The sequence below is a fragment of the Rattus norvegicus genome, chromosome 9 (assembly GCF_036323735.1).
Source record: "Rattus norvegicus strain BN/NHsdMcwi chromosome 9, GRCr8, whole genome shotgun sequence".
In the NCBI taxonomy this organism is placed as follows: Eukaryota; Metazoa; Chordata; class Mammalia; order Rodentia; family Muridae; genus Rattus; species Rattus norvegicus.
Window position 1 is genome coordinate 89682242 of NC_086027.1, and position 24186 is coordinate 89706427.

General features: G+C 39.0%; 1 long non-coding RNA gene and 1 pseudogene across 1 annotated transcript; both read right to left on the reverse strand.

Moving 5' to 3' along the window:
- Positions 1-7521: 7521 nt before the first annotated feature.
- Positions 7522-8168, reverse strand: LOC134480272 (high mobility group protein B1-like; annotated as a pseudogene).
- Positions 8169-17703: 9535 nt separating this feature from the next.
- LOC134480394 (uncharacterized) lies at positions 17704-22007 on the reverse strand. Its single transcript, XR_010054821.1, has 2 exons — positions 21904-22007; positions 17704-19172 (listed from the first exon to the last, which is right to left on the reverse strand). It is a non-coding gene; the product is annotated as an uncharacterized LOC134480394 (long non-coding RNA).
- Positions 22008-24186: the final 2179 nt, after the last annotated feature.

A 24186-nucleotide genomic window follows, 5' to 3' on the forward strand; every position in this document is an offset into this window, starting at 1 on the left:
TAATCACTTCTTTATTACTGTTACACACATGCACATGAACACATGTATATACAGTCTACTGAGTCCTTTAACATTGCATACACACACACACACACACACACACACATGTGCATCAGTATTGAACCTACTACAACTACATGAGGCTAGTGGCTGCTGGGAGAGGGAAAATATGGAGCTTTTTAATGTGTCTTGAAGCCATTTTCTTGAATCATACAGTTGGAAGGAGTTCAAGGGGGTTTGTCTAGTCTTTGCATTTCTATGTGAATATCAGAAATGCTGGCAACTTCTGAGTGGGGGGGGAATAAAAGCTTCCAAATATTATGTTGATTGATTTATAGATAAATTAAGTATCTTCAAAAATAAGCAGTAGTGAGTCCTTTAAATTAGGAAAACAAGCCATTGATTTATAACAATTTATAGCAACAAGCTTTGTCATTTATAGGACTGGGCCTTTCATTTTCATTCTTGGGAGTTTCCCTACTGTATACCTTAGGTCTCGATGCTATTGAAGTAGTTTTACATTGCATTTTCAGATACAGTCATAACATTTCCTTATTGACTTATAGTCTATGACCTGGATGAACTAAATAAATGTCTCTAGACTTTTAAAAGTAGGTTTCATAGGGCCGTCTTCATCGTCCTAAGTAATAATTTCACGTATAACTAAATCATGTTGTTTTCCTGATTTCCAGTCAGTAAATATGATGGTTAATTCTGGTTGTCAACATGACTGAATCTGGGATCAATCTGGGTGACTATATAAAGACTTCCCCCCGAGTGATGAACTGGGAAGGATGGAGACCCTTGCTCAGAGTGGGCAGCTCACTCGCTGGGAGCCCTAGGGAAAGCAGTGTCACATTACCCATGTGCCTTTGCTCTTTGCTGATCACATCGTCTCTGTTGCTCTCACTCTCATTCTTCATCTACATGGAAACCGAGATTTCCCTTCATGTATTTTTGTGTTTTAGTGACATCATTCATATATGAAAAAGTTCATCTTTTAGCACACAGTTTTAATATACATTTCAGTTATTTAAAGTGCCATACAACCAGTAACATTATCTGATTTTAGGTTTTGTCTGCCACCACTAAAAATAATACTTGGATAAACTAGTCTCTTATAGATTCTCCCCCTTGCTATTTGGTCTCTGTCTTTTGGGTTGCTTAGTTTGGACAGGGGTGCCAAGGATGGAATGATAAATTCAGTTCTGATATTCCACCTTAGCTTGTCATATAACATGTTGAATGCAATAAGAATCTTAATGATGCAGAAGATCCAATATGTTAGACTATATTAATTTAAGAACACACAGCACACCCACATTATATTTTTGGTTGCAAAGATTCCAACTTTAAAAAGATTTTTAGTCTTCATATAAATGTGGTCACACATTTTATATTTACCACAAGCAGTGGATAAAATTCTATATGCATCTGGCAACCAATATACTGGATTGAAAACTGAAAAGAATGCATTGGATTTGAAGGGCAGCATCAAATTAAAAAGGCTCAGCTCTAATGTCTGTATTTTAACATTCTTGGGAGGAAATTCAAACCACTTCCTACTTTCCAGAACCTATAGGGTTACCAGGGAAGATTTACTGCTCTAGAATGTTGACCACAGGATTTGCTTGCCTCTTAGTAATCCACTCAACATAACTGTAGAGAGGGACAAACAAGTGAGAAACAAGGGCCGAATTACAGTGGGAAAGGTGCTGGCATCATATATAAGGGAATAAATAAATATAGACGTATTTAAAAAAATGGTTAGCTTCATTATAAAAAATGCAAAGAGCCATCAAAATATTTTTATATGTTAGTTTCTATTTAACGTGTTATATAGTTCCTTTATTTCTTTTATATAAGATTTTATATGATTTTAGCACAGTCATTTTAAATTATTAAATGGCTACTTCATACAAATTAAAAATTCTAGAATTTGAAAACAATGCAGGATATGAAAATTGGAAATATAGATATAAGCTAAACCTTGTTAACATTTAAAAATACTTAAGAGGAAAATAGCAATAAGTAACTTGGCGATTCATGATTCTGGGTATTGGTTATACAGTTTCTTCAAGGATGAAGAGTCTACCCTTGCTTCAGTAGATGGTTTGATGCCCATGCAAATACAATCAGCACTCAGTACACTCAATGGAAGGGGAAACATCTAGGGAAAGGGAAAGAGTTAGAGTAGAGGCAATGGAGGTGGATTTGATGGGAAAACATTACAAGAATGCATGACAATATCAGACAATAAAGTAATAGAATAGGAATCGATAAGGGGCTATATTTAACATCTCTACTTGAAGATGGTTCATTGTTTACAACTGTCATATTAAGACAGACTATGCTAAACAAGCAATGCCTGCTATTAAATTATTCTGTCAGCATTATGTCTCTGGTGTAAGTGAGTGGAAAAGAAAATTATAAATTATTTTCAGCATATATTTTAGTTTTAATATTTTATAGTCAGATACAAGTCTAAGTTTTGAGGAATCTAAGTAGAAATTATTGTTTGACAGTTTCTTAACATTCATATTTATATTAACAACAAATTTAATTGTTTTCGCCGCCCCACAACCCAATCCCTTCTACCTCTCTCATTGGAGACTTTCTTTTCAATGAGTCTCCCGCACACCTTCATTTTTTCTTTGTATGTGTGCAGCCCACTGAATTTAAGGAGACCCTCTTTCCCGAGACTGGGTGGGAGGTAGTTTAATGGAACAAAGGAAAAAGGTAAGAAATCTATATTGTGGTGGGGACAATGTCAACTTGTCAAACAATCTTTCTAATGGCAATGGACCAGTAAATCAGGTTAATTAAATCGTTATCAGATGAAATTTCACCAATGACCTAACCATTTTCTCAAAGTTCCACCTCTCTTTAACACCTGCAGGGAAGTTACATACTGCTTGACAGAAGTGATTTATGTATTTATTATAACAGCCACACGATGACATATGTGCTCCAAAGTTTACGAATTTTATTCCTAATTAAGTAAGTTTTATTCCTCAGGGTCTATCCTTATATATACTTAATAAAATAAAATGAGACCAAAACATTTATTCAAAAGGCAACCAGTTACCAGTACTGATATCTTACTTATCATTTATTCTACGGCTTGCCATTCTAATTCTGATCCAAACTACATGTGTTGGGGCTTCTTGACCCAGGAAAGAACATTGATTCAGGCATGGTGGAGCAGTTGGGATTGTGAGAGGAGGATCAGAAATTCTTGACAATATAGGGTAACTCAGAGCTAGCCTGGGCTACAAAGACTCTCTCAATCCCATGGTAGCTGTTCCTATCAAAGCTGTTGGAAGGATAATGAAAAGACTGAAACTCATATTATTCCATATTTTCTGCCAGAAGTAGATACATACATTTTACATTCAAATGCTTTTTTTATATATTGTGCATGAAATGTCAGGAGATTTAATAAGACTCTTGCTTCTATAAAATAATTAAATCATTTGATATCATTCTCTCTGTTTTGCATAAGCCCAAATTAGCATTAAAAATAGTCAGTATGAATTATGTAATGAATATTTGGAGTTCTCCTAGAGTTTTCTTCATAGATACCCTGATTTGCCTCTTACTTTAAAGCTTGATTTATCCTTGTATATTTTTGTCAATAATATTTTTAAGATATTCTCAAACGCATAGGCAACATGATCTTTGCAAAACAAACTATTGTTGTAGAACGTTCTTGTTGAATTGGTATAATGCAGGACCGGCTGTCATGTAAACATCTTAGGAAAAGAAGGTCATGCACTCAGCATAATCCATGTGATTGGTGGGGATAAGTCAACAGAAAATGTACCTCTCTCTGCTGGTGGCCAAACTGTTTTCTATTTAAAGAATTGCACAAAAATTATTTTAGTTCTATTTATGTTTAAGTGTTTTATTTTATCCTTCCTTTGCTCCTTACTTCATTTCTTTGATAAAGTTGTAGTCTATAATCATTTACCAAGTAGTTCTCTGTGGATGCAAAAATCCAGATGGCCCCAGCAGATGGAGCCTTGGAAGGCTGGTGAAAATGTCCGGGACCCATCCATCATGGAAACGGTCTATAGGAAATTTGAATAAAGCAAAAGATCTGAAGGGCTATGGACTGTAGAGAGTAGCCAGCTACAAGCTCATGTGCAAACACACACAGGTGATTGTGACTTAGTAACGAAATGTACTGTAATGTGCTCTCCATGCATTATTTAATCAGCTGACATTTAAAGTATTCACCCAATCATGATGAGAGGGAAACCTTACTCCAGTTGCCCAATTCTAGCTCAGTGGTAGGAATCTCCAAGAAGTGAAGAACATTTTTGCAAATCAGTTCAAAGCTTTGGGACTGCTCTTGTTTTGAACAGAGACAAGGAACTATTTTCATGTGATGTGGCAGACCAGTTCATAATGTTATTTCGAATATAATCGAATTAAGTTTTTGTCAAAGCTTCATAAACACAATGTCCTAGTAAGAACTCACGGAATAGCAATTGGGTTCTCATATGGAAAGATAAAATATTGACAGTGTGGTTTTACATGGTAGATGTCCTATAAATATTCTCATTATATTGTATTTATTTTCTTAAGCGTTAAAATCCAGGCTGATAGTAGACAATAAGTAAAAATTTTAGTTGTCAGATGTAGCTGAATACATTTAAATTTAAAGCGTTTTCCTCTTAAAAGTCAATTATATACACGTGGAATAGAGGTTATTGGAGGATACTTGCAAGCATCGCTTCATGCTTAATAAGATTTCGATGGTCACAATTTGGCCTCCCTATCACTTGGAGGACATCTGGTTCTGATTCACATATAATATTATAATATATTTGAACTGGATGTGGAATGTGTAATTACGAATGGTATAAAACATGCTTTTAAGGGTGGTGCAGGAGAAAAGGCTTAGCCCAAAACAGCTTAACTAGTAAGAGACTGTGCTGGACTCAGAATATAAATCCAAACCCACCTTCAAGTTTATAGAAAATGTAGAGGGAATTACTTTGAATATCGTGAGAGACCAGGAATGTGCTTTAAATGATCGTCCATCAAAGCCTGGTGTAGGAATTTGTTTGTTTTCTTTTTTGTTGTTGTTTTACATGTATGCTTCTGTTGTTTTTTCTATTTATAAAATGTGATGTTGTTTTCCAATTTGTTTCCGGGGCACAAACATGTCTATTTTCCAGTATAGTCTCCTTTACAATGTATTTTTAACAAAAAAGGCAAGATCAACTATAGTGTACAAAAAGTGAAGCAGATAGCAGGAGGTAGCGTGAATAAAGTGTGGAGTTCAGGCTTTTGCAGTCACTGGGTCCTTGCACTCCTATTCCCAGCTGCCCCTCAGTGTGTCTAAATGGCTTGGTTTCTCATTTAGTGAATTTCTTTCCGGTCAATTGTGAAATATTTTAAGACTTCCCTGGAGACCTTTTCCAATCTATGTGAGCCATCTTTAGTAAATACCTTCTGTTTATCAATAACTTGTTTTTCTTTTCTTGCCATTTATTTGAAAGATAAATTTAAGCAATAATAGTTTTAAAATTCACTTGCCCCATTCTACCATTTGCATTCCTTTCCATATGTCTCCACTATCCTACCTTATCTTGTATTACGTTCAGTTAGAAATAATGCTTCGGTCATCCTGATAGGTCTCATAGGCTACTTTTGTAGAAACTTGACGACCATTTTCATGTCTCCTGTGGCCCTGATTGTAGAACCACTGGACAAATTAATATTATTTAGACTAGGATAGTAATACATAAAATGAAAATAGCTTCTATCCTAGTGAAAATTATCTTTCATGCCATTTCTGTGACTTACTCTTTTTATTCTGCCCCTCAAAAAGGAAACTCATCTACCTGCCCACTTGGTCTCTGACCTCAAGTCTGATTGAAGCCTGAGAACATTGCTCTGAGTGGAAGGGGAATTTAAATTTTAACCTTCCCCTCAAGAATTTAAATAAGTCTTGATTGTATTAGTCCTTCAGTGTTGAGAACAGATAGAAATCACTGATCATTCTTAGCAGATTCACAATTTTAAGAGGTTCAAACGTATTAAAAATGGCTATGATGTAAGAGGGTGGATCTATAGAAATAGGCCTGGAGCCTGGAGAAATGGAAACCATTGTGAATTATCTACCATACTTTAAAGAACCTTTCTACATTTGGATTGGAAGTGTCCTATCAGCGTAAAATAAATTCTAATTGTGATAGTAATTGTACAGCGAGCATTGAATGGGGCAACTGTGGAGATCTCTGAGCTTCTACATCCTCTTTTGTAAAGAACAGAAATAGAATTTCAGAGCTACAAAAACAAACTTAAAATTTTAATGTAAAGGAAGGAATCAACACAGCAAATTAAATGCCCATAACTTTTTTTCCCCAGATAAACATTTATTCCATTTATTGTGTCTGTGTCATTTTGATGACACACTGATATTTCTCAGTGTCAGGATGGTTTGCAATATGTGATAATGCCGACGTTCTATATCACTTTGTGACAGAGGCCACACGTCAGCTCTAGTGTGAAATATGTACTATGGATTCAACTAATTGGTATAGGTGCTGGGTGGGAGTGAAAGCGCTCTCTCTCTCTCTCTCTCTCTCTCTCTCTCTCTCTCTCTAAATATGGTTCCTCAAGGCAGTGATTATAACATGGAATTCGTGAGACTGGTATTTCTCAGCACCCATCTGAGATTTCCCCAACATCTGCAGTACCAAGTAGATCCTCAGCCAGCCCTAAAGGATCAGAAACTCTGAAGGTAGGACCTAGAAATTAGAGAAATTTTATATAAGACAAGTACATTATATTCAGGCAAACTCAGAGAACAGTCAAGTACAACTTATTGGATTAGAGGTAGAACACAAGTCCCTTATGCAGGATGCTTCTTTTCTATGTGTGTGACAGGTATAAGTACTTACAAAAGCACGGTTGATAGTAAAACCTCACTAACAAACCATTGATTTAAATTAAATGGCACATTCGCCACTTTTGTTTTTAATGTAGCTTACTTTCAAATGGCTATCTTAGTTTTAATAATGTTTGTTCTACCAAATACTTTCCTTTAAATAAAAAAAATGTATTTACTTAGATGCATTCAGAATGTCAAGAGAAGAGCTGCATTTCTTTCTTCTCTTTCCTATTTTTGCAATTAAAGAGTGGTATTCAGTTAACAGAACAATTATTTACATACAAGCTTCATCAGAAACAACTGAAAATGGAAAAGAACCCTCCCCCAAACACCCTCCCACCAAACTACTGTGTCCATATGTAACTGATTTGTGCTGTGAACCAACAAGAATTTGCTTTAAATTTCCATGTCAATTTACAACTCTCCAGGCAAGGTTAGTGACTTAACAAATACCACCAGAACAGGGCTATCTAAAGACACATTTAGTAGTGTGTTAACTATACAACAAAAGACACTGTACAGTTTAAAAACAAATCTCACACAGCCTGACATTTCAATCTTTTCTTCAAAAGGAGTGAGTTGTATACAGGGGTTGGGGGGAGGTAAATGTTTTATAGACAAGAAAAAACTGCACTAGAACCAACTGATTCATCATCACCATCTTCTTTATTTTCATCATCCTCTTTTCCTTTTCCTCATCCTCTTCATCCTCCTCATCATCTTCCTCTACTTTCTTTTTCTTGCTCCTTTTAGCCTTGACCACTTCCCTTTTCCCTGCATTGTTTTCCTTAAGCTCTGTAGGCAATATCCTTTTCGAATTTCTCCTTCAGCTTAAAAGCCTTCTTCTTAATAGGTTGCTTGTCATCCTCTGCAGTGTTGTTCCACATCAGTCCTAGTTTCTTTGCAACATCACCAATGGATAAGTCAGGATGCTCGCCTTTGGTTTTTGAGTGGTACCTAGAACAGAACAAGAAGGCCGAAGGAGGACTCGGGTGCACTGGGGTCCTTGAACTTCTTCTTGGTTTCCTTTTATGGAGCAGGGATGTAATGAGCCTTGTCAGCCTTTCCTATGTTTTCAAATTTCCCCTTCTCTTTAGTAGACATGGTCTTCCACCTCTCTGAACACTTCTTGGAGAACTCTGAGAAGTTGACAGAAACATCTGGCTGCTTCTTCTTGTGCTCCTTCCAGCAGGCTTGCACAAAGAATGCATAGGAGGACATTTTGCCTCTCGGCTTCTTAAGGTTCTCCTTTGCCCATATTTAGTTGACTTTTTTCCAGAAGGCACAGAGTTGACCAGTGCCCGTCCAGCTCTCACTTGCCCTGGGGCTGTCTCTATGGAGCTCAATGTACTGTCATGGCTGTGAAAGGGGAAGCCACGTGCAGTCTCCTCACTCTCTCTGCTCTTACCAAATAGTTTTCTAATTCTTGGAAATGAGGCAATCTATTCTTTTAAATGGACTAATTTCAACATATCACTTGGGTAAAAATTCTCCCTTGTCTTTATCATCTCAAACCCTGTTTCTTTATTGCTGGTGGAGTATCAGGTACACAGATATACTGTAGGGGGTAGTTACAGCATTCTGAAACCTGCCGTGCCAGTCCATTGTGCCAAATAGGTATAAGTTTAATGAAAACATAGTTGAAAGATGTGGTATGCTGGTAAATCCACACAAATAACTACTGTCTAATATCTAACCCAATTGGATAAATGACACTTTAGGATTTGGTTTCATATTCACAAGAACATTCAATATGGAATGTGTTCTATCTCTTTAATGATAACTAAGCTATAGTTTTATTCTTGTGGTACTGGGGAATGAATCAAGCCCTCACATATGAGAGACAAGTGTTTGATGATGAGTTACACCCCTAACTCAGTCCATACAGATATCTTCACCCATATCAAAATGTTGATAAAGATATTGAATGCATGAACACTCAGAGTAGTCCATTAGTGTGTAGTTGAAAGAGGTCTACTAGTGGAAAATTTACAGACCTATGCAAGGTCCCTTAGGGGAAAATTATCATTACATGATAGGTCAAATTGGCAAAGCAGTATGACCACTGGCTACCTAGAGGACATCGGGTCATTTCTACATCGAAAGTTAGTTTATATTCCCTTCCGTCAACTTCAGAAATTTACTTGCCAGAAGATAGTAAGTGAACATAAAATAAAGGCAGATAGTACTAACTTGTTAGCCAATTGTGAGGGATTAAAAAAAAAGCCTTATGCATTAAGTGGGAACATGATAAAAAGCATCAGAAAGGAGAGAGAAGTAGCCCACGGATGAATGCCTTGTGTCTCAGTATATTCAATTGTTTTCTTCCTGCAGCCTCTTCCTCTCCCTGTGCTTGTCATAAGAATGAACTAGGTATTTCCATTCTCTAACTAATTCTTTGAAAACATGTACACACTGAGTAAGATCCATTTAATAGACATTCTGGGGTGAAGAGACCATCAGGCATCATCTGTCTGTCCACAGAATTGTGTCAGTGTGAGTGGTTTGCAGGGACTTAGAGAAGAGGTGGGAGGGAAAGAGGTAGCACCATCACATGTCAAATGCAGCCATCCACGAAAAGTGGCCAAACACCATCAGCTGCCTTCCTTATCTCCAGGCCAAGGACCATCTGGACAGAGAAGATGAAGTAATGGGAGAGGGGAGGGAGGGATTCAGGAAGAAGAAAGGGAGATCAGAAAGAAGATGGAAGGCCAGAGGGGCTCTCGGAACGTGCAGCCCAGAAAGTGCTTGAGGTAAAGGTAGGCATTTGGTGAAAGAAGCTATAGATCGTCCCTCCCATCCCGAGGGATGGTTCCTGTTTCCTTCAATAACACCTACTTCATTTAAAAAAAATGAAGTGGCTAGAGAGATAGCTCAGCAGTTAAGAGCACTTGTTGCTCATGGAGAGGACATAGGCTCATCTCCCAGCACCCACATGGTTGCTCACAACCATAATTCTAGTTCAAGTGGGAGGGGGTGCCCTCCTCTTGCCCACATGGACACTGAACACATGTGGTGTACAAGCATGCATGCACACAAAACCATTTATATACATACAAAGAAAATAAATCTTGGCAACAAAATAAAAGAAAAACAACAAGAAGGCAGTGTGCATAATCAGGTAACTTGGCAAGTTACCCAGAATGAAAACAAAACAAAACAAAAAGAGCCATTTCTCAGTCGTTGTTGCTCTTTGTGAATTTCTGGAACTTAATATAGAGGAGAAAAGATGTATCGAGAAAACAGCACTCTTTCAGAAATTCAGATAATATTACCCAAAAAGTTAAGGGAGAGGCTTTCTTTTTCCTAGTCTTCAGCAAGCTCAAGTGACTTCACACTAGGCAACATTCATCCCCTGCCACGAGAATAAAACTACATCATGAGGTTGCTATGAAACCAACTGAAAAGAAGCAAATAAAACATTTAGCCTGGAGTCCTAAAGTCTACCACACAGTGATAACGCGGTAGTGGAACACAGTTAGAGGGGATGAATATGTTTACCACCATGCCTGCACCACAGGTGGCCTAGGTCACCCAGACCTTCACAGACAAACGCAGGGCATATGAGTCTTAGCACAAGAGAGTAGCAGACAGACCCTTTAAAAATAGCACAGAGAATAAATTCTGGAGCATATGAATGTGTCGAAGCCTCTTCCGTACCCTGACAGAGAAAAGATGTAGAGGAGGGAGCTTAGAAGGGAAGGAGACAGAAGAGAACAGAATGAGCAAGCAGGCTATGATCAGTTACTCCTTAGAAGGGGGGACAACACAGCAGATCAAGGTAGGCTTTACCTCTCTGAAAGTTTCACCCATATAAATAAAATATGGCTATGCATCTGTCCTCAAAAGTGACCACTTGTGTGTGTAGTCCTCCCCTTGGCTCTAGAGAGACAAGGCTAAAGCAAGCGGGAAGTAGAAAGAGGCTAATTGAGGAACACTGAGAACCCTTCACTTCCCTAAAAGACCATCATGTTGATTTGTGATGTTCTTTTGAAGAACTTAATAGCTATGGCAGCCATTAACATCGAAAGTAAAGTCCAAGTGTGGGTGAATGTTATAGCAGAGCATTAAGGTTGCCAGCAGGGATGCCCACTGGTGGGACAGGCAAGGGGCAGTTGAGTTAAGAAAATTAGAAGGCCATAGTTACGCTGCAAGCTGAACGGTGTCCCTATTCTCCATGGGGCTACTTAGGGCTGTAAAGTACCTTCTCTTCTGCATTTTCTAGTACTCAAAACTCTTGCTTAGTGGGGCACAAGCTAAAGGTGCTATTCGAAGGTCTAATGTTCTCTTGTTTCTCTGGGGCTCTGATGGATGGGCAGTGGTACCATCCTCATTTCTACATCATCATCGCTCAGTAGCTTCTCCCTCAGTCTTTGTGAAGATGATTTATACATGGGATAGGGGTGTAATCTATCAACCAGTTTTGAAGCAAAAACACTATTAATAATTACAGTGAGATTATAGGACAGGGTTGGCTAGAGAAAATAGGCACTTAAGGTCTATGGAAATAAACATCATGAACCACTCAGAGAGAACAGGATTCCGAGGAAATCTTGCTTGCCTTATTCATTGGCATTGCAGAAATTCTTGGGAGAAACTGAGAAACTTGATTGACAGAGTCTTTTTGAAGGCACTCGCAGGCCAAGACTGCTTGGTAATTCTCAATATCCATGTGCAGTCTTCATGCTCTGTGACAACGGGTGCTATATATAGTAGTTTCTGTTCATTAAGCTTCTTAATTCAAATCTGTGCTCAAGTAATTGGGAAGAGTGGTCTGTGGGGTAAGATGAGTACTATTTGTGGTAATGTAGTCACTATTCTCAAGTGCACCATTTAGCAAATAAAGTGTGAACTTTATAAAAAAAAAAGAATAGGTCTCTTATCACAGCAGCAGGCTGCTACGAGGAAACCAATTCACACGGTTCAGAGGGGTAAAAACCAACATGATTTACATTTTTTCATGTCCGTAGTCTGACTCAGCCATTCTAACTATGCATTTCCCTCCATTTAAAGAGTTAACCAACTATAAGGAATATTTTAAACTACCATCTCCGGATAGGTTTATTCATATGGAACACAAGAAACTTCACAAAGGGATTTGTTTTTGGTAGAAAGAATAACACTGGCTGCTGATTCGGCAGATCACAATAGAAGAAAATCAGGTGCCATGATCACCACGTAGGATTTGGGGGGTGGTAGGGTCATACAGACGGTAGCATTTTGTGTGACCTTAGCTAGGCTATCTGACTATGCATCATTAGTTGAGGCTTTGAGAAACTTCTTGCCTTTTATGGTCAGTAGGCCTACTCCTGCTTTCCTGTTGCTTAAGCTTGTCTTCTAGGTCCTTTGCAGTATCTTGAATAGTGATGATTCTCAGGAAGAACAGTGTTCCTGTCTCTAACCAATGCAGCAATTCTAAATACTTGTAATACAGGTTTGTCCACTTGGACAGAATGAAAATGTTTTGTGCAAAGTGGGGATCATTCTGAGACCTAAAATCTAAGATGGGATCTTACACAGGCTCAGCGAGGCTGCTTCCATAACTGCAGATCAGGACAAAATAAATGTTTTACTTTTCCTCTGTTCTCACACCACACTACAAATTGCCACCAAGCAAGCCATCAGCTCGGAATGACACCCACCATCAGGGTGACCTCTAGCCCAGTATAGCTCTGACGAGATCAGTCCAGGAAGTAATGCCAGTATCCATAGGCTGAGAAGTCTGTCCCTCAGACTGACTCCCACTTCACTGCCAGGCCCCAGACCAGGGCTTTTGAGATTCCCCAATGCCTTCTTCAGATTTTACTAATTTGCTTGGAATGGCTTACAGAACATTTGCTTATGATTTAGAAATTAGGACTGGGTTACATCTAATTGAGTTGTTGTCCAAAGGAGACCCATGGGGATCTCCAGACAACACGGGCTGTAGACGAGAGCATAGGCTTCTCCCATAAATGGACAGTAAGGTCCTATTACTGAACACAACCCCTACAGAACTCCATGAAAACATCTCCTTTGATGGGAATATCAAAATAGTATCTACATAGAGCCATAAGTTCTACAATTCAGTGGCTTTGGAAGAGATAGGCACTCTTGTATACTATCCAAAGAGAAATGCAAAAACCAAGCCAGCCATAAATCCTTTATCTGCAGCAATGTACTACCTGCAAAATACTGTAGATCAATGGTGGCAGAGAGCTTATAGGAGTCACCAACCACTAACTGATTTGACTTAAGCCTACTCCATGAGATAAAACCCATACTCAACGCAGGAACCTGAGACTAAATAGCCCAGGGACCCAAGGCAAAAACCAAACAATATTGCTCTGAAAAAGGAAAAAGAATGTAATGATAAAAGGATTCCTAGTGATATCTTGCTGTACTCATAGATCAGTCCCTATTTCATCCATCTTCAGAGAAGCTTCCTTTTGCAGCAGATAGGAGCACAGGCAGAAATGACGCAGTGTGTGAGAGGCGTGAACACTCAGCCCTAAATAAGATATCGCCGTCAAACCTGTCCCTCTACCGCTTTGGGAACTCGGCACAAGAAGGGGGTGAAAAGAATGTAAAAATCAGAAAAAAAATGGAGGACACCGAGAAAGAAAGGTCCTCTAAATCAACTATCAAAGCCCATATGAACTGACTAGACTGACTGACAGTATGCAAACATACTCACCAGGGTAAAGCTAAACGGAACTGTCATGTATACCTGCTGGAAAATCAGTTTTCTCCAATGTAGTGATACTGGATATATCAAGCACTCTACGGTGGGCCTCGTGTTCAGGAGTAGTTGACCAATAAGCAATAGACTCCATAGCTTTCTGTGTGCTTTTATTTGATTGAAATTTGGTGGATTTGGGGTTGGTGGTGCTGTTCAATTTTGTTTTCTTGATTTTGGGGCATTTTTAGCCTTGTATTTTGCTTTTGTTTGTTTCTTGAGAAAAAACTTAAAGTTGGGTGGGTAAGAAGAAAGAGAGAACCTGGAAGGACTTGGGGGAGGGGAAATGATAAAAATACATTTAAAGTCAAAATTGTTTGTTTTTTTTAAAGATTTATTTATTTTATGTAGCTGTCAGACACACCAGAAGAGGGCATCAGATCACATTACAGATGGTTATGAGCCACCATGTGGTTGCTGGGAATTCAACTCAGGACCTCTGGAAGAGCAGTCAGTGCTCTTAACCATTGAGCCATCTCTCCAGCTCCCAAAATTGTTTTAAACAATAAAAATATAATAAGAAAAGAAAAATTTAAGCATTTTATTGGCATATAAAGCATAAGCCATAACATTAATGCATTTAATGTGAGTAATTTGTATAAACACACACACACACACACACACACACATACACCCACACATACACATAAGTTATGCCACATGAGGGGCTAATGCTCTCTTCAAGACCCATAAACTCTCTATTAAAAAACACCAGTACCTGTTATGAGAAATCTCCTTTCCAGTTATTGGTCAGGGCAATCCAAGAGATTCCTACAATAGTATAGTCTATTGCTATTTTCCTTGATTATTTTATTGAATGTGAAGCTTAGTCTATATTTCTGAGGATGTACATGGTACTTTGGAAACAGATGTTAGAGGAGTTGAGATGGATGTGAACTGGAAGCCTCCTACGTGATTTCTGACTCTGATAGTACTAGAAGCGGCTAACCAAGTTACTAATGATCGGAATCAGTCAACAGTCATACGGTTGTGACATCTACAAACCATAACAATGGTCAGCATGGAAAGACCACCAAAGATACAATAGTGGCACCCACATCTTAGGTGTAATAAATAACTGTCTAATTGGGCTTATGATCCACTCAGTAGAAAGACATTCTTGACTGACACCATAAAGCTAGCCAACTACAAATTGTTCTAGAGGTGAATCAACTCTTGCCACTTTCCCAAACAAATGTGAATTATAACTGCATTATAAAGACTTATCTGTATACTCACTGATAAGCATAGCCCTCACCCCTCATCAAAGAAGCTTCTTGTAGCAAATGGAGTCGATTACATAAATAGAGAACCGGGCAAGTAGAGAGACTGACTGTGGGGCGCTCAGCTCCAATGGATATACCTACATTTAATACATTTAGTGATGCTTATCAGTATATTGAAAGATATTTTAAAGACAAGTTAGATATGTATCTGATATTTTATAAACTTCTCATTGTTAAAAAAGAGTTTCTATCCAAAATGCAGTGCTTATGAAACTAATAAATGGAAAACGTATTTTGGAACAGTTTTATTTCAGGAAGGTTCTCTTGATTGAATCAGAACCCTGAGTTCAATATGATGGAAAGTGATAAAGAACTTGGGCCCATTGCCTCCTCCACAGGTGTGCTCCCATATATGCAAATATGCATTTATAAACATATACATACCCCATGCACAGGTGTGGGGACATATAGTCAAGCACTCATTCACATATGGTCGCATGTACTTTTACACACAATTCTTAAATAAATGAATAAATGGGAAATAAAGTCTAAATAAAGCCTGATTGGCCAGCCTTTCCACTTCACAATAGGTGGTATTGCAAATATGTCTTATGCAGATATTCTTGTATTAGAATAACAACTAATTTACAAATAAGAAAATGGATAAAAGTTAGTATTGAAAATTATACAATTCCCTGAACACAGTTATCTCAGGTTTCTGAAATTTGTTGTTCAAAAATACTTCAAAGATACTTAAAATGTGTTGAAGTGTTTTAAAATGTTGGAACAGTGGCACAAATCTGGAATCCCAACATTTGAGAGGTGAAAGCAGAATAATGCACAGTTTAAGTCTAGCTTTGGCTACATAATGAGTTTTAGGCTAGCTTGGGCTACATGAGATTTTGTATCAAAAAACCAAAATACAATAAAATATAAAAATGTTTTTAAGTAAATAAAATTTAAAATACATGTTTCTGTAAAAATTCAATAACTACTTTTAAAATTATATATTTAGAGGTTCTTAAAATGTAATTACTATTAATAAAAACAACTATTGTTATAGAATGATGTTTATCAATTTAATGATGTTACAAAATATATTTTAAATTAACTACGTTTGAATGAATTTTTAGTATGTCCTCATTTTAAAAAAAAGATTTGGGTTAATATTTATCTCTGTGGAGAATGGAGGTTAACTGACAGCTTAAGGCTAATAATTTATAGGCTGGCAAAACAAATTTGAAGTCTAAAATATGTATCATCTTACAATTGAAAATGATTTATTATTTTTGTAGGTAATTTTTTTCCATAAGATATAATTTCTTTACTTGTCTTTGTTCTCATTCCATTTTAATGCTTTAAAACATGTCCTAGCCCTCCCTACATGCCATAGATGCTGGATTGTAGATTCTAGCTAGGTTCAGAACATTAGCAGCACTCCTCTATCTACGCCAAAATCAGTTTGCCTTAAATTTGTTCCTTGGAGGCAAGTATATATATTTAGATACAAGAGGGCTATTCCCTAAGAAATACACTCAGACAGAAGTACGAATGACGAAGTGCTGGCCAGACTGCTTGATGAGGAAGACTACTGCTGTGCTGTGCATGAAGATGTCCCAAGGCACAAATAAAAATTGGTTCTACACAGGCGTGTAACCTGGATACGAGCTTAGCTTCACACTCAGTGAAAGCTCTTTTCTAAAAATGAACTGGGCTGAAAGTAACAAAGCAGGATACCTGATACCCTCCTCTGATCTTAAGTATGCAACTGCACTCATAGTCACATGGGTACATAAACTACACACATATACACACATATTCTCTCTCTCTCTCTCTCTCTCTCTCATACACACACACACACACACACACACACACGCACACATACTGTAAGTGATAAAGACAGAAATCTTAAGGATGTTATACTTTGGTCTTTAAAATATAAAGGACTGAGCCTGATATCAGGCTTCATCAAACAAGATCATTCATTCCAAGGTACAAGGGAATGGAAAGAGGTTATCTATGGTTTCTACTTTAAAAAGACAAGACTTCTCAGCCGTCACAATTTGCTCATGGTAAGAAATGTGTATTCAGTGGGTCCTGTCCACTCTGCTTTTTAAGTAATTTCAATTATCTGTCTATCTCTATCTCTATCTCTATCTCTATCTCTATCTATCTATCTATCTATCTATCTATCTATCTATCTATCTATCTATCTATCTATCTATCTATCTATCTATCTGTCCTACTATTTTATGTAAATGCACTTGTGTGCACAGGCTTGTGCACAAGGCTATTTGCCTTTGAGTGAGTCAGTTCTGGTCCCTCCTATTACCATCTGGGCCCCAGAGGTTAAACTCAGATTGTCAGGTGTGGCAGGGAACACCTGTACCTGCCTAGCTATCATGCCAGCTTCCACAGCTACCTTTTAGCAATTAATTGCTATTAGGAATCGTGTTATCTTGGAACAATACATGAGATTATTTTTAATTGAATGTAACCACAAGGATTAGTCTTGTAGAAATCTAAAGATCCTCAAAGAATATAATAATGTTGCACTTTCTTAAAGAATTAAAGAAATGGAACAATTAACACAAAATATGTTCTTATGAATAATTGATCTTATTAGAATAATGGGCATCATTTCTACTGAGATGGAACAGCACAGAACATTCTAATATTCCAATATCCATTCAATTGTTCATCACTAGCAAACCTAACTAGGCTTCCCCATGTATACTTTTATGGGTTTTGAACTACTGCTACAATTAGTTCTATTGTAAGACTCTCAGAGAGAATCTTCCCTCAGGAGGGAGATCCTCAAGCCCAATGACCAGTCCGAGTCCACAGGCTGCAATCAGCAAGAGGATTTTTATTGATCAGGATACACAGGTATCTGTGGGCGTCCCAGTCAATTCGGAAGACTGGCGCGCCTAGCAGAACCAGGGACGGGTTTTTATAAGGCATTGGGGAGCAGAAGCAGGCTTACAGAAGCAGATGCATGGTTACAGGGATGTGATTGGTGGAGTAAATGAGGCATACGTGTATGTTACCTATTTTGGCTATAATCATAACAGTGAGTTAGCAAAAAGTACATGGTGGTCAGGGCTTCCGGGGGGTCAGGGACTTTTTCTTTTTCCTGCCAGGTGGCCCATGGAGCAGTGCCCATAATTTAGTCTGGTTTCTGCATTTTGTTTTCTTTTCTGGTCTGTTTCGTCTAAATGATGGGTCAGCTTGTCCCACATATCTAAAAACTTACTTTTTATTTCTATAGTTGAGGGCCTTGGGCTTGTACAATTCCCTTTCTGGGAGGGGGTCTTTCATTCCCCCATTTTCTTTTTTTGTCCTTGAGTGGAATCTTCCACTCAACTTGGTTAAGGTACCTCTGTTTTTTGTTGTTTTATCATCTGATACTGTTGTCTCATCACAAAAGTTTGAATGACTGAAAGTCTATATCTCTTATTATTCCTGTCTGATCTGCATAGAAACAACATTCTTCTTTTAGTGTAGCACACATACTCCTTCTTTAAGGAATATCAGGTCTAATCTTTTTCTATTTTGAAGGACTACCTCTGAGAGGGAGGTTAGGTGTTCTTGGAGGTCAGCTAAAAAGTCTTTTTTACTCTTTTCATATCTGAGTCAATGGCAGTTTTGAATTCTCTATAAGCCTTGCATTATAGGGCAACAGCAGATGTCCTTGTGCTGCCCTTGTAGCACCTAGATAGCCTTAAATAATTCTCAACTCTCTTCTGTGTCTTATTAAGTCTTTAGCATCAGGATTCTAATCTGGACACTATCTGAACCTATACACCAAGGTCTTTTAGAACTTCTAAACTTATATAGGTTGTGATCCCTGAGGCACAGTCCCAAGAAGTGTTAGGAGTACTAACATATGTAATATTACATCATTTGTAATAAAAATCAAGCCTATCCTTACACCTATTCCGAGGGAACCCAGGGCAAACAGGCAAACATGAAATTCTTGTTTCTAAAACACACTCCTCAAGTAAGCATTATAGCAACCTCCCAATCACTTAAGTCTAGGGAGCTTTTTGAAGATCTGAGTGTCCCTCTAGGTCCCAGCTCTCAGCTCCAACAGCTAGTACTCGGCTGGTGAGGGTGAGACTTGATGGCTGTCAGGGTGGTCAGCAGCACCAGGTACGGTCCTTTCCAGCGAGGCTCGAGTGTCTGGGCTCCGTGTCGTTGTATGTAGCTGTAGTCTCTAACCTGGAACTGATGGGATGTCTCAGGGGTCTCCGGGGCATAGGCTGCTGTCAGCTGTGAGCAGATTTCTTTCTGTATCACCTGTAGGTCTTTTAGCCTGGCATACAAATCATTATTACTATGACATGTTGGTTCAGTAACATCATCTAATATAGTCAGGGGAGCTGAGGCCCCATATAAGATCTCAAAGGGGGTAAAGCTGAATCTGGAAGGGGTATTTCTTGCTCTGAAGAGAGCAAGAGGGAAGGAGTGTCACCCAGTCTACGCCAGTCTCCATGGTCAATTTGGTCAGGGTCTCTTTTAAAATTTTATTTATTTATTCTACCTGTCCTGAACTTTGAGGTCTGTAAATATAACGTAATTTTCAATCAACCTCTAAATACTTGGCCATACCCTGGCTTACCTTGGCAACGAAAGTAGGGCTGTTGTCTGACCAGATTACCTTGGGCATTCCAAATCGGGGGAAGATTTCTTCTAGTATCTTCTTGATGACTATTGAGGCCGTCTCTTGCTTGGTGGGGAAAGCTTCTACCTATTCCTGAAAAGATATCTATAAACACTAGGAGACATTTATAACCATATTTTCCTGGTTTTATCTCTGTGAAGTCCACTTCTCAGTAGTATCCAGGCCGTTCCCCACGGAGCCTCCTACCACAGTCAACTTTCCTGAAAACAGTTACCTTTTGGCATGGTATACATCAGTGTAGTATCTGTTCCAAGAGATACTTGAGACCTGTGACATAATATTTAGTTTTTGAAAACGTCTGGATGAGTTTGCTTACCCCTAAGTGAGTCTATTGATGCATTTGTTTTACCATGCCTCTGCCTGTAAAAATTGTAGCAGGATCTTCTTTCTCGTTGAGGTGTAGCAGAGTCTCTTCCTCAGCCTGGCTGGGTCATGGAGGGCCCTTAACATAGCCAGAATCTCTTTTTTTCTTGCCCTCAGATGTCAGCAGGCCCCTCTGCTGCTGTCCACAGAGATGTTAAGTCTCTTTCTCAGTTCAAGGGCTTTGGTGAGGGGAGCAAGCTCTACTCTCTGAGTAGAAGTGCCTTCTGGTAGGGCCTGAGCCCATATGATTCTGTTTCCATCTACCACTGTTGCCCCAGCCCATCTTTTTTCTTCTCTAAGAAGCTGCTCCCATCTATGAACCAGATGGCATCTACCCCATCTGTTGGCTGATCAGTCCGATCTTTATGCCACTCCTGTGCTTTAGTGAGCACCTGGTGACAGTCATGAAGGGGGGTGTCTAGGTCGGGGTCCGGGAGCAGGGTTGCAGTGTTTAGACTCGTAGGGGCAGTCTGGGATCACAAGGAACAAGTGGGATACCCGGCCCACGCCAAGGTCCACCATTCTTCGGGTAGTCCATGAGTATCATTTGTTGCCAGTAGCCCCTTGCACTCAAGGTCTTTTGCTTGACACTAGCCCATTTGGGCGTAGGAGCACAGAGTGTTGGGCCCCCGTATTCACAAAACAACTGGGCCGGCTTCCCTTCTATCTTAGCGCATAGCCAGCACTCTAGGACCAAGAGGCTTGCCTTCCGGGCTGCTGGAGAGGCCCCTCTTGTTCTTCCTGGGGCAGCCCCTCACCCAGTGTCCTTTTTCCTTGCGATAGGCACACTGATCTTTAGCTAGGAATTCTCTTCTGTTGCCAGGTACTGTCTTCCTAGGTTCCCTAACTACTGTGGCCAGTATATATTCCTCTCCTGTCTTTTATCCCTCTTTAGCTCTCTAGCTTCTTTTTCCTTTTGTCTCTTTTCTTCCTTAGCTTCCTGCTCTTTTTACCTTCTTTTCTCTTTCTCTTCCTCAGTCTCTCTCTCATATCTTCTGCATCTTCCTCTACAGCTATTAGATGCTGTCCACTTATGTAACTACACTTCAACTTTACTTTCTCTGCAACTTACACTAACTCTCAGCAACTTAGCTTAACCCTTCAAATTTCTGTAACTTTCTCTCTTTATATCTTTTCCTTATCTTAGCCAGATTGGTGGGGCATTTTCCAGCCCCTCAGAGACCCACCCTTGGAGCCTGGTGGCAGACCTGGAGCACTCCCTACCTTCAGGGGTATTCAAGTCAACAGTCAGGAGTGAGGGTCTTCTATCCATGTCTGGAACATTCTTTCTGGCCTCCAGTAGGATTCCATCTTTCCTCAGTGGTAAAGAAGACCTGTAACAGTTACTAACAAGCATCTCAAATGGGATGGTGAGAAAACAAGAGAATCTAGAGAATAGAGGTCCACTGAAGAGGACAAATAGCATTTAGTCACACAGCTAAGCCAGGAGGCTTTCTTGGGACAAAAAGGCCATTGTAAAAATAAGCACAAGCTTTGTGTCTATCCAAAGTTCAAAAACGAAACAAAAGTCAAAAAGACACTCGACAATACCACAGAAAACAAACCAGACAAAAAAGACCAAGACAAAGCATCCTATAACCAATTTCCACAGATATTCAAAGAAAATTAGGACACAAAGAAGACAAACAATTCCAACAGTCAGACAGACAGACGCACCGCGCGGCTTTGGTGTCAAACTGAAACCAAAAATTCAGACAGAGGCGACGAGGGTCCGGATCCTTCAGTGGATCTGGCTCTCTCCTCTCTCCTCCAACTCAAAACCACGTATCCTTCCGATACAGGCTGAGCCCCGAAAAACAGGGCTCTAAACACCTTTGGAACGTCTTCCAGGGCTTCGGGGGAGAAGTCCGAGCTCGTCAGCTCCTTCTCTGGCCCGCCCAAATGCAAACGGTATAGACCCAAGCCAAGTAACTAAGCATTTACAGAACAAGTCACAAAGCAAGACAAGACAGGACAAGACAAACACTGGCCAGCTTACCTCCCGGTGGGTGGTCGGTGGTCTCTAGGCAGAGGATCTCCGATCCCGGACGAGCCCCCATATGTAAGACTCTCAGAGAGAATCTTCCCTCAGGAGGGAGATCCTCAAGCTCAATGACCAGTCCGAGTCCACAGGCTGCAATCAGCAAGAGGATTTTTATTGATCAGGATACACAGGTATCTGTGGGCGTCCCAGTCAATTTGGAAGACTGGCGCGCCTAGCAGAACCAGGGATGGGTTTTTATAAGGCATTGGGGAGCAGAAGCAGGCTTACAGAAGCAGATGCATGGTTACAGGGATGTGATTGGTGGAGTAAATGAGGCATACGTGTATGTTACTTATTTTGGCTATAATCATAACAGTGAGTTAGCAAAAAGTACATGGTGGTCAGGGCTTCCGGGGGGTCAGGGACTTTTTCTTTTTCCTGCCAGGTGGCCCATGGAGCAGTGCCCATAATTTAGTCTGGTTTCTGCATTTTGTTTTCTTTTCTGGTCTGTTTCGTCTAAATGATGGGTCAGCTTGTCCCACATATCTAAAAACTTACTTTTTATTTCTATAGTTGAGGGCCTTGGGCTTGTACAATTCCCTTTCTGGGAGGGGGTCTTTCACTATAAATGATCTAAACTTATCTGACCATAGGATTACAGGTAGTAGTCAAATCAAATGTAGACATGGCTGTAGAAAAGTAGGAAGTTTTGAGCACTTACATCACATGAGTATTTTTAGTTGCTAAAAATGTGAAGATGTTTAATTGTGTTACTTGTGGGTTGTGGTGGTTTGAATAAGTTGAGCCACGTGGATTCATGTGCTTTGCCCATAGGGAGTGGTGCTATTAGGGGGTGTGGCATTGTTGGAGTAGGTATGACCTTGGTGGAAGTGAGTCACTGGGGATGGTCTTTGAGGTCATAAATATGCTCAAGCTCCCCTCAGTGTGTAATTCTATTACCTCTTGGCTGCCTTCAGATCAAGATGTGTACTCACAGCTTCTTCAGCACCATGTCTGCCTGAATGCTGCCACAGGAGTAATGGACTAAACCTCTGAAACTGTAAGCCAGCTCTACAGAATGTTGTCCTTTGTAAGAGTTGCCTTGGTCACGGTGTCTCTTTACAGCAATGGAAACCCTATACAAGACATGGTCCTAATATTTATTACATTTATCCTTCTCTGGAAGATTGACAAAATTTATTGTGATTAAGAGCATTCAAATAACCTATATCAGAATCATATTAGACATTTTCTGTAATAATATTGAATTCAGAATAAAAACCAGCATACTCATGTGATCTCTGAAGAGAAAATATTATATCTCTTCATCTACTGAGATGATAATTTGAACATGATATTTCTTATAAGGCAGCATGTTTTTGGGAGAGTTAGATGAAAATATTCTAGAGATGTATAATGCTTTCTGAATAATGTAAAATGAAAAAAATATATTTTGAAGCAAATACAGTGTTTCATTTGATGAAAGAAGAATGAAATTCATTGTACAGTCAAGCAGTTCTCACAGCATTTTAAATCTCTTTATATTGTGTAGAAGTTATAATATAATTGACAATTTCATCTTTTAAATTACTGTGCCAATCATTGCTTATGAGATATAGTTTTATACTTTCTCTGAGTTATGTTTGGATTGAGTTATTGCTTAGAATATAGCCTTGAAATTGTCTCCATTTTTACATAAATGACTCAGCATTTTATTCAGAATAAAAATTTGCATCCCCTGTCCTGATTTCATTATGCACCTTAGGAAAGGAGACCTGCATAAACAGTCACAGGGTAGGATTTTGGGACAATTTTACATGTCCTTCGAATAAATGTCTTTTTATTAGAATTTTTATTCTCCCAGTAAATAGCTAATTATTTTAGAGCCTTGCAGCATAAGAAATTACAATCAGTAAAGGAGACTGAAAAATCAGAAATGTTTCAAATTACAGAATCCTTCTTTTGGAGAAGCAGAGAAAAATCAGTTAGATGAGCCAATTCCCAATGTGTGGTAGCTGAGATCTCCAGCCTTCATCAATACTACCGATGCTCAGAACTTATTTTCTATAAAGTACATCTAAGATGGGATTGTGACTTAGTTTTTAGAGATTCAAATTCTGATCCCAATCAAACACAGGTTTGTATGTTAATTTACACAATAGCATCTATAGCTCAAGATAAAACAAATACTTTATGTCCTAATTAAAGTCCACATATATAGATATATACATACATGCATACATACACACACACATATATATATAATATATTACATAATGCTTTCTAAATGGGATTTTA